Source organism: Ciconia boyciana, chromosome 2 (assembly GCF_034638445.1).
Source record: "Ciconia boyciana chromosome 2, ASM3463844v1, whole genome shotgun sequence".
Lineage (NCBI taxonomy): Eukaryota > Metazoa > Chordata > Aves > Ciconiiformes > Ciconiidae > Ciconia > Ciconia boyciana.
The window spans coordinates 41,194,858-41,205,282 of NC_132935.1; the positions used below are offsets into that span (position 1 = coordinate 41,194,858).

A 10,425-nucleotide genomic window follows, 5' to 3' on the forward strand; every position below is an offset into this window, starting at 1 on the left:
GGTGTGGCATGCGTTCACACATACGCATACGCGACGGTAGCACCAAACATGGATGAAATACATCGCTACGTAGCTGCTACGGAGGAAGAAGTTTTGAAACCTTAACTCGTGCTTCAGCTAGTCCCCAAGGAGAAAGTTGTAACTCCCCAAGTTATCATTGAGCACTTTGCAGCTCCGTAGGAGAATGAGGAAACGGCAACATGGCAGCCTTCATGATTAACCTTATTGGTAACAGTTTATTAAAATATCCAAGAGATGACAGGGATGAAAATTCACTTGTAGCCACCTAACCCTTTGTATGCTGTCGGGACGAAGTAATCCATCTGATGCAGGCAGCCATTTGGCTCACAGATTAGAAAGAATTTGCATCAATGGCTGAGCATTTCAACAGCAGTTGCAGAGCAAGGGTATGTGTACCAAGAAAACCCAAATGAATCGCTACACTTTACCTAGCTAGGTAAACTTTCAAGGTGGGGATAGTTTGTACAAACCTGAGCAAGTCACTGTGTACGACAGGCGTAATTACGCAGAGATAAGTTAATGTACTCCATAAGAAGTACAGCACAGGGATTACTGAGTGGCATTTACATCTGTTTTAAAACATCAGTATTACAAAATGCAAATTATTTAGTATCACATGAAAATACAAAGGAAAGTTATTTATTCAGTAGGCTTTGAAGCAGCAGCATCAGTTTTAAAAGGCAGGTATAGCGAAGTGTGATCTTAAGGTCTAGACGCTGTCACTTCCAAAGGCGGCAGATGACATCTCATGATGCCAAGTCCCCACACAAGCCGTGCACAGGCAGGCCTTCGGGCCACAAGGCCCCAGCAGCCTGTGCCTCATTTCTGACAACCCAGTCCAGGTATTTGGCTTGTCTGAGAGGAGCTGCTGATGCTGAGGACTGTGCACAGTGAGCCCAGAGCAACCCACCCCGCTTGAGAAAAGCTCTGTGAAGTACATCTGCTTCCTCACCTGCTCAGCACTGCAATGGTCCAAACCGTGCATCAGTTCCGACAGAAAGTACTTGTGCTTGTGCCATACCCTCCAGCTGGCTTCTCCCAAAAGGCTTTTTTGCATTGATGAAGGAGCTTGCAGCTTCAAGAAAATTCTGTACAGATGTACCCAAACCTCAACAACTTCTCATCTCACGGCCTTTCTTTTACTTCTGTTTGTGCAAGGAGGGACATGAAACTGCACCAGGAGCCCAAGCTTGTGCTTGGAGTAGCCGCCCTTCAGGCACTTCAGGCTTGGTATTTGGGATGCCAGTCCATGGCCTCAAACAAGCTAAGGCATCGTGTTTTGTCCCAGGACTGGTGGGAAGTGGCTCCGAAATCGCACGACCCCAACACACGTTCACGTTTTATTCATCTCTGAATGTCGTTTCAGCCAAATGAAGCGAAAAAGACAAATGGTTTCTTTTTCTTTCAAAAGTGAAAGTTTTACTCAAAGTTTCTCAAAAATTAGGCAGCAATGGAAGCACACCAGACTGAGGGGGTAAAGTGGCCAAAAGGGTGCAGACGATAACCATGTGCCACATGCTAAAAGAAAACAATATTCCTTTTTTAGAAGAAATTGTTCAGCAACGTACACCACGCTGAAATACTGAGCCTCTTGAAATACTGAAATACTGAATACTGAAATACTGAAATCCACACTGAAATACTGAGCACGTGGATTTTGGTTAGTACCAGGAAGCAGTAGACTCGTATCAGCAAGAACAACCTTAACGATTTCAGCTGAAAAGCTAAAAGAGTTAGAAATACAAGTGCTACAAGGAGCCACCCTGTGGCACCAGCAAGCTAAGGGAACAGAGGGCAAGCCAGGGTAGACAGTTGTGTGGGTTGATTTTTTTTTTCCTGAAACTCAAGCCAGCCGGAGTGACAAAAGCTGGAACTGGCCCAAACAGCCACTTCTGTGGCAGGGAATTCCTTAACTGAGGAACTGAACCGGAAAAGCAGAGGGGCAGCAAGCTCCGGCAGCTCGTGTCCACATGCCACTCACCTGCCAGGCCTTATAGGGGCAAAGCTCTCTGAGGGATGTCAGCGTTCCCCGCTGCCTCACCCTCAGGAATCCAACAACAAGAAGAATTAATACTACTCCCAAAATTCATTCTTTTCTGTGGAAGTTTTCTGATACGGTACTCTCTCAGAACAAGGATAACAACATATAGCTCTTCTCAAGGCCAACTTCAGGATGTAACCAAAGACCTTAAGGGGGGAATAAGTGGAAATGCCATCTGAGACAGCACACTGTGACTCATCACTGTGGGTTGCATGGGTACACACATAGCTGTGGGCAGCTGCCCCGAACCTGCCTGCACTCTCCCCCTCAAGTCCCTCAGAAACGCTGCCTGGGTACTGCCACTTACCCATGACAATCTGGACAGCTGGAAGGCAGCACCCACTGGAGTGCCAGCGGCACAGAGGTGATAAACAACTCACTCTCCTTCCCAAATAGACTCGCCGCTTAGTGTACTGAAGTAAGAGGCAGGATCGCTTAGCTTTCCATCTAAATTCTGATTTAACAGGCCAGCGCCCACCTGCTCACCTCAGCCCCCCAGTTCCCATTACTACCGGAGACAAGACACTCGGTTAGACAGGCCACCTCTTTAATCGGGAACCGTAGTGAGCTCTTACAAAAGTGGAGCAACACCGGGGAACTGACCTACTCCGCAACATCCCTGCTCGTGAGGACGTTTGCTCTTGGACCGTGACATGAACTGACAGTTTCACGGTCGGTTTTGTTTTCACCGTGCAGAAGCAGCATTAAGGACTCCCATTTCCATCTTTGACGGCTCAGTAGAACATGCCTCTTCTTATATGGAGAGACACAGCTATCACAGTGCTGACTATTTCTGACCTTTGTCCTTAATAAATGGAAGGCATCATATCTAAGAACGAAGTCACACACCCGATGAAACTATCAGCTGACATAAAAATACGGCAACTCATCTGCTTAGCAACACAAGCTGCCACCAACATCACTTCCTTCTTACATACAAAGTTCAGTTCTCGGGCTCCACCCTGACTCAGAGCCGCCTGTAAAATTGGATCTGACTCGCTGAGAGGTCACGTCTCCTCACCATGAGCAGGACTTTCCACAGCAGCTATATTTCACTGGAACTTCCCAACGCACAGCCCGGGGGAGGCAGGGAGGGAAGGAAACGCCGCTGCAGTCACAGAGTTCACCTGCCGAGGAGGCGAGGCGCTGACTTTCACGTTTCCATTCAGCTTTCCTTCAAGACAGATTTTTCAGAGCAGGTACTGAATAACTTGTTCCTTCTGTGGACTGGGGAGCAAGAGTGATCTGTCACGATTATTTCCTGGGTTTGCACATGCAAGGAGCACCCAGGTGAGACATTCTCGGGTACGGTCAGATATTCCTACGCATGTGGTCGTTACTTGTTTTAAAATGGGAGGCAATTTAAAACCCACGGCCAAACATTTATAATATCCTTGAAAAATACTTATAAACTTGTTTTTGCTATTTACGTTCACTGAGAAAAAGATGCATTTAAAATTGTTTCTTTAAACTGTTACACTACAAATGCGGTAAGGAACACCTTAAATGTGTTAAGTTTTATGACTTTTCCATGTATTTTTTGGTAAATGCTTCATAAAATTGCAAGTCAGCAACAATTAAAAAAACCCCACATTTATTTATATCATTAAGTTAGATGTGGTTTCTCTCCGATTCTTTTTCTGTTCTGGAAGAGGATCAACTAATAGGATGATACCGTTTTCTCATTAAACTGAGGTCCACTCCCCTCCCTGCTTGGTAAACTTCTAGGAAGAGGACTGAGAGGGATCTGAAGAGACCATCTGGTCCCCCCTGGCTGCACAAAGACGGGATAAAGAAGCCCCAGACAATCCCCAACAGATGTTTGTCTAACCTGTTCTTAGAAACCCTCCGTGAAGCAGATACCCGAACTTCCTAAGTAGCTTGTTCTGGTATTTCACTGTAACGATTTAAAAGTTGCTGTTGCATCTCCCCCTGCTCTCCTAATATCCAATTTAAATCATCCTCCCACCCTCCTAATATCCAGGCCGAGACATCTTCCCTCTGTACAGATCTGATTTATCTCATCTTTCCCCCAGCATTCAAAAACAGTTGATCAAACCTCTTCTAACCTTTTACACACTGTAAAATTTATCCAATTCCCTCTGAAAATTATTTTTCAGGCTCAACATCCTCCCTTCCTTCACCATTTCCTTTTATATTCTACATCTCTTATTTTTTCTTGTCCTGTCCTGTACTTTATTTTTCAGCACAGAACGTGAAACTGAAGGCAATACTGCAGTCAGGGCCTTACCGGCACTTAGAGGAGTCATCTTTACATCTTTGTCTATGACTTACATATGCCACCTATTGATAAATCCTAAGAGAGCATTGCATTTTGCAAAAGCATTGCATTGTCCATTGTTGTTTTGTTAGTGATTCTCTGCAAACCCCCTATAACCATCTACCTTGATTTCTGCAAGAAACTGATGATTGTTTTAATTGAATTTAACTTTTGCATTTATTAAGTTCATTTTGATTTCTGAGCTGATCACCCATAGTGGTCACCATCCTCCCAGCTTGGTGTAACTGAGACATTTCATAAACGTGCTCTATATTACATCAATCTATATTATTCCTTGTGTTTTCTTACATTGCATTTACCACAGTAGTATCTTGGTGCCTTATAGCAGAGTAATTGGTGAGGTCTCTTCTGCCTCTCTCCCTCTCTGTCTTGTCCTTCCTCTCTCCAGAAGGGCGATCATGGAAAATTTAGTTTCAGAAGGATATAGGGACATACATAAAACCACTGTACCTGTATATAGAGGAGAAAAAGTAAAATAAATTGTTCCTTTCACTATTTCAGACCCACCCCTGAGAAAATGGTCTCATATCTAGTTAAGTTTAAAGCTTATCACAGTTCTGCTGTGACAGAGTAGCGAAGCTGTCAGCTGTGGTCTTCATTTCATTGGCACAAAACACTTGAAGGGCTAAAACTGAATATGAATCAATACTCTACGGAAACAGCATAATATGGAGGTAATGGATAATGCACTCACACTGTAGCCTGCATTAATTATTGTGGGCACTGGGACGTTCAAAAAGTGCGAGATTCCTTACATGTTTGCTGAATGTCTTAAACTTACTTGTACAATCTTCCCAGTTTCTCACAATCCAGCCGAACGCGTATCCCTTGAGCAGCACTTCACTGCAAGAAAAAAACCAACTACCTGGCTAAGTAGAGTTTGATCATCGAAGTATTTAAAACAACACACTGTTAACTGAACCTTACAAATATCAAATATAAGCTGAATTTAACAAAATGTACTCTAATAATACCAACTTACAGATAAAGGAACACCTCACTTCATCCATACATTTCCTAGGAGAAATGCTAGATCTGATTCCACAAGATGCTGTGTACTTGTCATTTGTGCTGACATGATCTGAAAGGAGAGGTGTTCAATACCACTGAATGCCAATCATGAAGACATAAATCTAGAGCCACAGGTCAGTGCTAAAAGCACCACCACCAGCAGCAGACACCTCATTTTGTATCCCTCCATTCTGCATCTTTTCTGTTTCCGTCTTGCGTAAATACCTAAAATTTGCCTTATCCTGAAAGAGGAACGCCTCAGCTCTGCAGCGCTGAGGGAACTCCCCTGGAAACCTGCCAGGAACTCACCTTTCCTATGCACAAGTTTGTTTTATACTTTGGTTATTACAAGCACCTTACACAATCATTCTATTTACTTGTACATTCTTGGCAGATGAACAGAACTTGCTTATTTCAGTTAAGGCAGAAAGACCTCATGTCTTCATCCTGTGGTGGCCGAGGAGGGAGGGGATGTGCACTGCACCTGTAATGCCACACTATCACTGCACTGAATGGTACAACTTTTAAGCAATGGACCAATTGTTTTCTCTCTTAAAAAATGCAAGCCACAACATGCTGGTTTTCTCGCACCGAGAGCACAGATTATACCACTGCTTCTAAAATGCCAGGATTTTACTTGAAGCTCTTCTACACCTTAACAGAAAAGAAGTAGTAAAACAGTTGCTAGAAGATAAAGACAACAGATACAGTAGCACTAATATTTATTGTTTCATCTTTGGTGTAGTAGGTTACCAACATGACTTTTGGGTCAGAACACTGCGCATGCTGTCAGGTTTTTGTATTTAATAAATAATCTACCACACACCATTTCCACCTTGCATTCTGTAGGGAAATAAGAAACAGCCCAAACAAGATGGCAGCCTTATTCATGCCAACTTCTTAGAAACCAAGTTTAATGACATATACAAACTGCTTGTTTTCTTTAGAGATAGGCTTAATTTTTAAAGTTACATTTGCTGTTGTATGAGCACTGTAAGTTGATGGGCTACATTATATACAAGGAAACCCCCCCAAATATTTACACGTCAATGAATCAACATAAACAAAGGTAGATATCCTAGTATCTTGGTCAAGTGACCACAACTCTGTTACATTTGTAGCTTAGTCTGAAAGGCAGGCAGTTCTCAGGGCCTGGATGAAAGGGAACTGCAGCAAGACAGAGGGAGGAGCAGGAAAAGGCCCACTTCCACCTGGACTTGCTTTTTATAAGCCTCCTTGCTACCAAACAGGCAATCCCAGTGCTTACAAGGATCGCCCTATGGGAGCCTTGCTGACAAAGGCACGAATACATAGTTTATTCTTGATCCTGAAGAAAACAAAAGGAGAGCCTTCAGAGAAATAATGAGAGGCATCACATGTTCAGTTCAACACGCTGGAAAGACGTTTTTTCTGTCACAACTCTTCATAGAAATTTAAGACTAGCAAGCTGCAGATTCCCAAATACAGGGGCAGCAGCAGTTATTGCAATAAAAGGATCAGTGTACCTGGGCCTTGGATTTTTGTCAAGCAGAAAATATAATTATACTCAGAAGTTCTCCAGTGCCAAAGACAGCAGCACCTCTAACACTTTATGCTGTTCTAGGTCTTTTTTACATATTTATGCAAAGGCACAATGGTGTCATAAGGGTTATCATCAAAGCCACTAAGTCCTTAAATTTTCCTACCAATCCCTAGAAACAATCTTCTGAAAAACAAAGATACCCCCCACACATACACAAAAGTACTGAAAAAATTACAGCTGATACATATTTTAAAACCCTCACTGTTCTTTCCCCTAGTCTAAATGCCATAAAATCCCAGTAGCTTAAACTACTGTAAGAATTTAAAACCTACCCATTCACCTCAAATCAAAAGTTTTACTACACATTTTCTACCTCCTTTAAAAATGAAAACCCAGATTCAGCTTTTAGCAGAAGTGAGACTATTGCTTCACCATGATTAGATATAAGCAAAGGAAAACAAACAAACGAACTTGGGGCCTAATGTTGTTGACATTTGTTCCATACACAGTGCTTTACTTGGTACTCCTCAGCACTAGAACACATGGAAGTTTTTGCAAGATCATGGCCTTGTTTTAGCATAACACAATCAAGATAATTTTTACAAGGTCAGAAAGTTGGAATAAGAGGAAACAAAATCCAGGCCAGTTGTGTCTGGAATCAATTAGGCTTATGTACTTTTCAGATGCTGCTTGTCTTTCTATTAAATAGTATTTCAATGTATATATACTATTAGTGTGTACTTAAAAGTATGCATTGCGTACAATACGTTTCTCCATTTAAACCCACCTAAACTAGGGACATCAGAGGTCAAAAAAAGATGAAGAGGTGTTCATCTGTGAGCGTTGAAACGGTTTCACTTTGAGTTTACAGTTTAGTTATCTGCCTCCTCAATGACAAACTGCTCAGAAGGGCCAAATGTCCAGGCGTGCCTGTGGTGCACTCTACCTGTCGAAAAGCAAATTAAAACAGGAGTTGTCCAGGCAAACACCAACTATGCCCACCGTCAACTTTTAAGCACATCCCTGGGTTTTGAGATTTAGAGCAATGAGAAAAGGCTGTTTTATCTTTGTAAGATGAAACTTTACTGCCTAAGCATCATATTTAGTATGGAATCATCCACAGAAGACTTTAATTAATGAAAAGTTGACTTCATGGTGAATTTCCATTTTCTCTGGCAAATTGTTTTTTTCTCTAAATGAGGCCAGTTTAGTTTATATTAAAATTAAAGCCAGTATCAGTAGAGAAGGCATGTACAGGGCTATACAATCCATCTAGATTCTTGCTGCATTCACAAGTAAAATAGGTGACAGTAAGAATGTTTACTTGTTGCTAATGTTGTGAAAAAAATTACCGATATAAAAGTTCAATTGTCTAACCACTTAAAGATCAAAATATTTACCTTCAGTGCTTTTCTCGCCTTCCTTTTGCCAAGTACAAAAATAAAATGAAAGAAAGTGTTTTTCCTCCACTGCAGTAACTTCTTATGTTAAAAAGCTGAAATTATTTTGGAGATAGCATTATAAATAATAAAATGCAGTGAAAGAAGTGAAAACCTTAAATTTCCTATTATTTTTCTAAGCGGAATAGCTCTATGGTGTCTTCACTGTAAATAACCAGTCACAGAGCTGGCTAGGTACCACAGCATACAGGTCAGCGATGCTTCAGCTGGAGCTGGCTCAGAGGAGGGACTCTGCGACGGGCTCCAGGCAGATTCTGCAGGGGCTGGGGGAAGGGGGGGCAACAGGCTGGGCTGCCCTTGCAGTGACCACAAGAAACCCAGCCCCAGGTTGCAGGGAATAATTTTACTGCTGAAGCCACCCCTCGCACAGCCCTCCCACATCTCTTGCGGTCACACAATAGTGCGGCTCCGTGCTCACATAGCAAGGGGAGAATGCTCACCGCCAGTGAGGCTGTGTGCAAAAAGCTTTTGTTGAACAGGCAAATACAGCATTAAGGAAAGTTCCTCGGATGGTCTGAAGAAGTGGCCTGGCTTAAATATGCCAACAGCTGCCATGGTTATTGTAATGCCAGGGAATCGGGTCCCATATACGAAGCGCTGACCTGACTTTGTGCCCCTTCCTCTCAATTTGGGGAGGAAGGAGTCCTTGCCAGCGCTCCTGCTCGAGAGGAAACCTCACCTTTTCAAGTGCAACCTCCTTTGCTGGACCGGGCTTTGGGCGCGCTCCTTCGCAGCGCCCTTCCACAGCGAAGCACCAGCAACGCATCACCTCCCGTGGGCTCGCTTTACAAGGCCTGAACCGTCGGGCCGGTTTCCTCAGGCTACCGTTACGTATCAGCACAGAAACTCCCCCGGGAATCCCAGCCAAGTTTGGCTGAGCACTGCACACACACGCCGAGGGAGCGGCTCCCGAGGATTTTGGCCGAGATGGGGAAAGGGGCCCGAAGCGCTCGGCTCCCCTCGGCCTCCCCCACAGCCGAGGGCCACGGCCAACCAACCGCCTCGGCTCACCCCCTCACGACGCCGCGGCCCGGCCCGCCGGACCCCCAGCGGCCCGCGCTGCTCGGAGAGGCCCCTCGGGGCCGCGGCCGCGGGGCGAACAGGCCGCGGGGAAGAGCGAGCAGCCGGTGACAGGCGCCTCCCAGGCCGGCGGTGCCGGGGGATGGCGGGCCGGACCCCGCCCGCGCCGCCGCCCGCTACCTGCGCCCCTCCCCCCGCGGGACGGAGGTTGCCGTGGCGACGGCCGCGCTCAGGCGGCGGGCCGGGCCCCCGGGCCAACCCCCCGCAGGGCTGCGAGGGAGCCACCGGCACGGCGCGGCACGGCGCGGCACGGCGCGGCACGGCGCGGCACGGCGCGGCACGGCGTGGCACGGCGCGGCCCTCCCCCACTGCCTCCCCGCCGAGCGCCCCCGCCCCCCAGGGGGAACCCCCCCCCCGCCCCCCCCCCTCCCCTCCCGCGGCGACAGGCGCGCCCGCGGCCGCCCCTCCCCCCCCCCAACGGCCCGCTCCGCCCGACGTCACCGCGGCCGGGCTTTCCTTCCCCTGACGGCGACTGCCCGGCCGCGCTGATTGGGCGCGGCCGCCGGCCAATGGAATGCGCCGCCCCTTCACTCACCCCCTGCCCCCCGCCCCCCCCCACGTGCCGCAGCACAGCGGGATCGGCCCGGCCCCGGCCCGGCCCCTCCGGTCCGTGCGGGAAGAGCGCCCCGGCCCGACTGCTCGGCCCGAGTGCTCCGGCCCCACTGCCGGCCGGCGGGAGCGGCCCCGGCCTGCGCACCGCGTGGCGTGGGGGCGGTGCTGCCCGGCCGGGAGGGCCTCGGGGGCCCTGCGCGGAAACCCGGCGGGGCGCCCCGTCAGGGCCGGGCTCCGTCGGGCCTGCCGTGTGCGGGGCCCGCCGCCGCTCCGGCTTCCCCGCGCAGGCAAAGCTGCACCCGTTTAACTTAAGTCCCCTGTAGTCGTATTTATTTCGGTTTAATAGGTGTTTATGGTATGTTAGTCCGGACCTGTTCCTAATCAATCCGAGCTAAATCAAAATAACGCAGATTTATATCGGCCCCAGAGCGGCCAC

General features: G+C 47.1%; 1 long non-coding RNA gene across 5 annotated transcripts; it reads right to left on the minus strand.

Moving 5' to 3' along the window:
* Window positions 1-262: 262 nt before the first annotated feature.
* LOC140647621 (uncharacterized) lies at window positions 263-9,678 on the minus strand. 5 transcript variants are annotated; one of them, XR_012040874.1, is made up of 6 exons: window positions 9,037-9,678; window positions 7,685-7,843; window positions 5,347-5,445; window positions 5,146-5,225; window positions 4,653-4,814; window positions 263-3,289 (listed from the first exon to the last, which is right to left on the minus strand). It is a non-coding gene; the product is annotated as an uncharacterized lncRNA (long non-coding RNA). The 5 variants fall into 5 exon arrangements; XR_012040873.1 differs by lacking the exon at window positions 5,347-5,445 and having other exon boundaries at window positions 5,146-5,207; XR_012040875.1 differs by lacking the exon at window positions 5,347-5,445.
* Window positions 9,679-10,425: the final 747 nt, after the last annotated feature.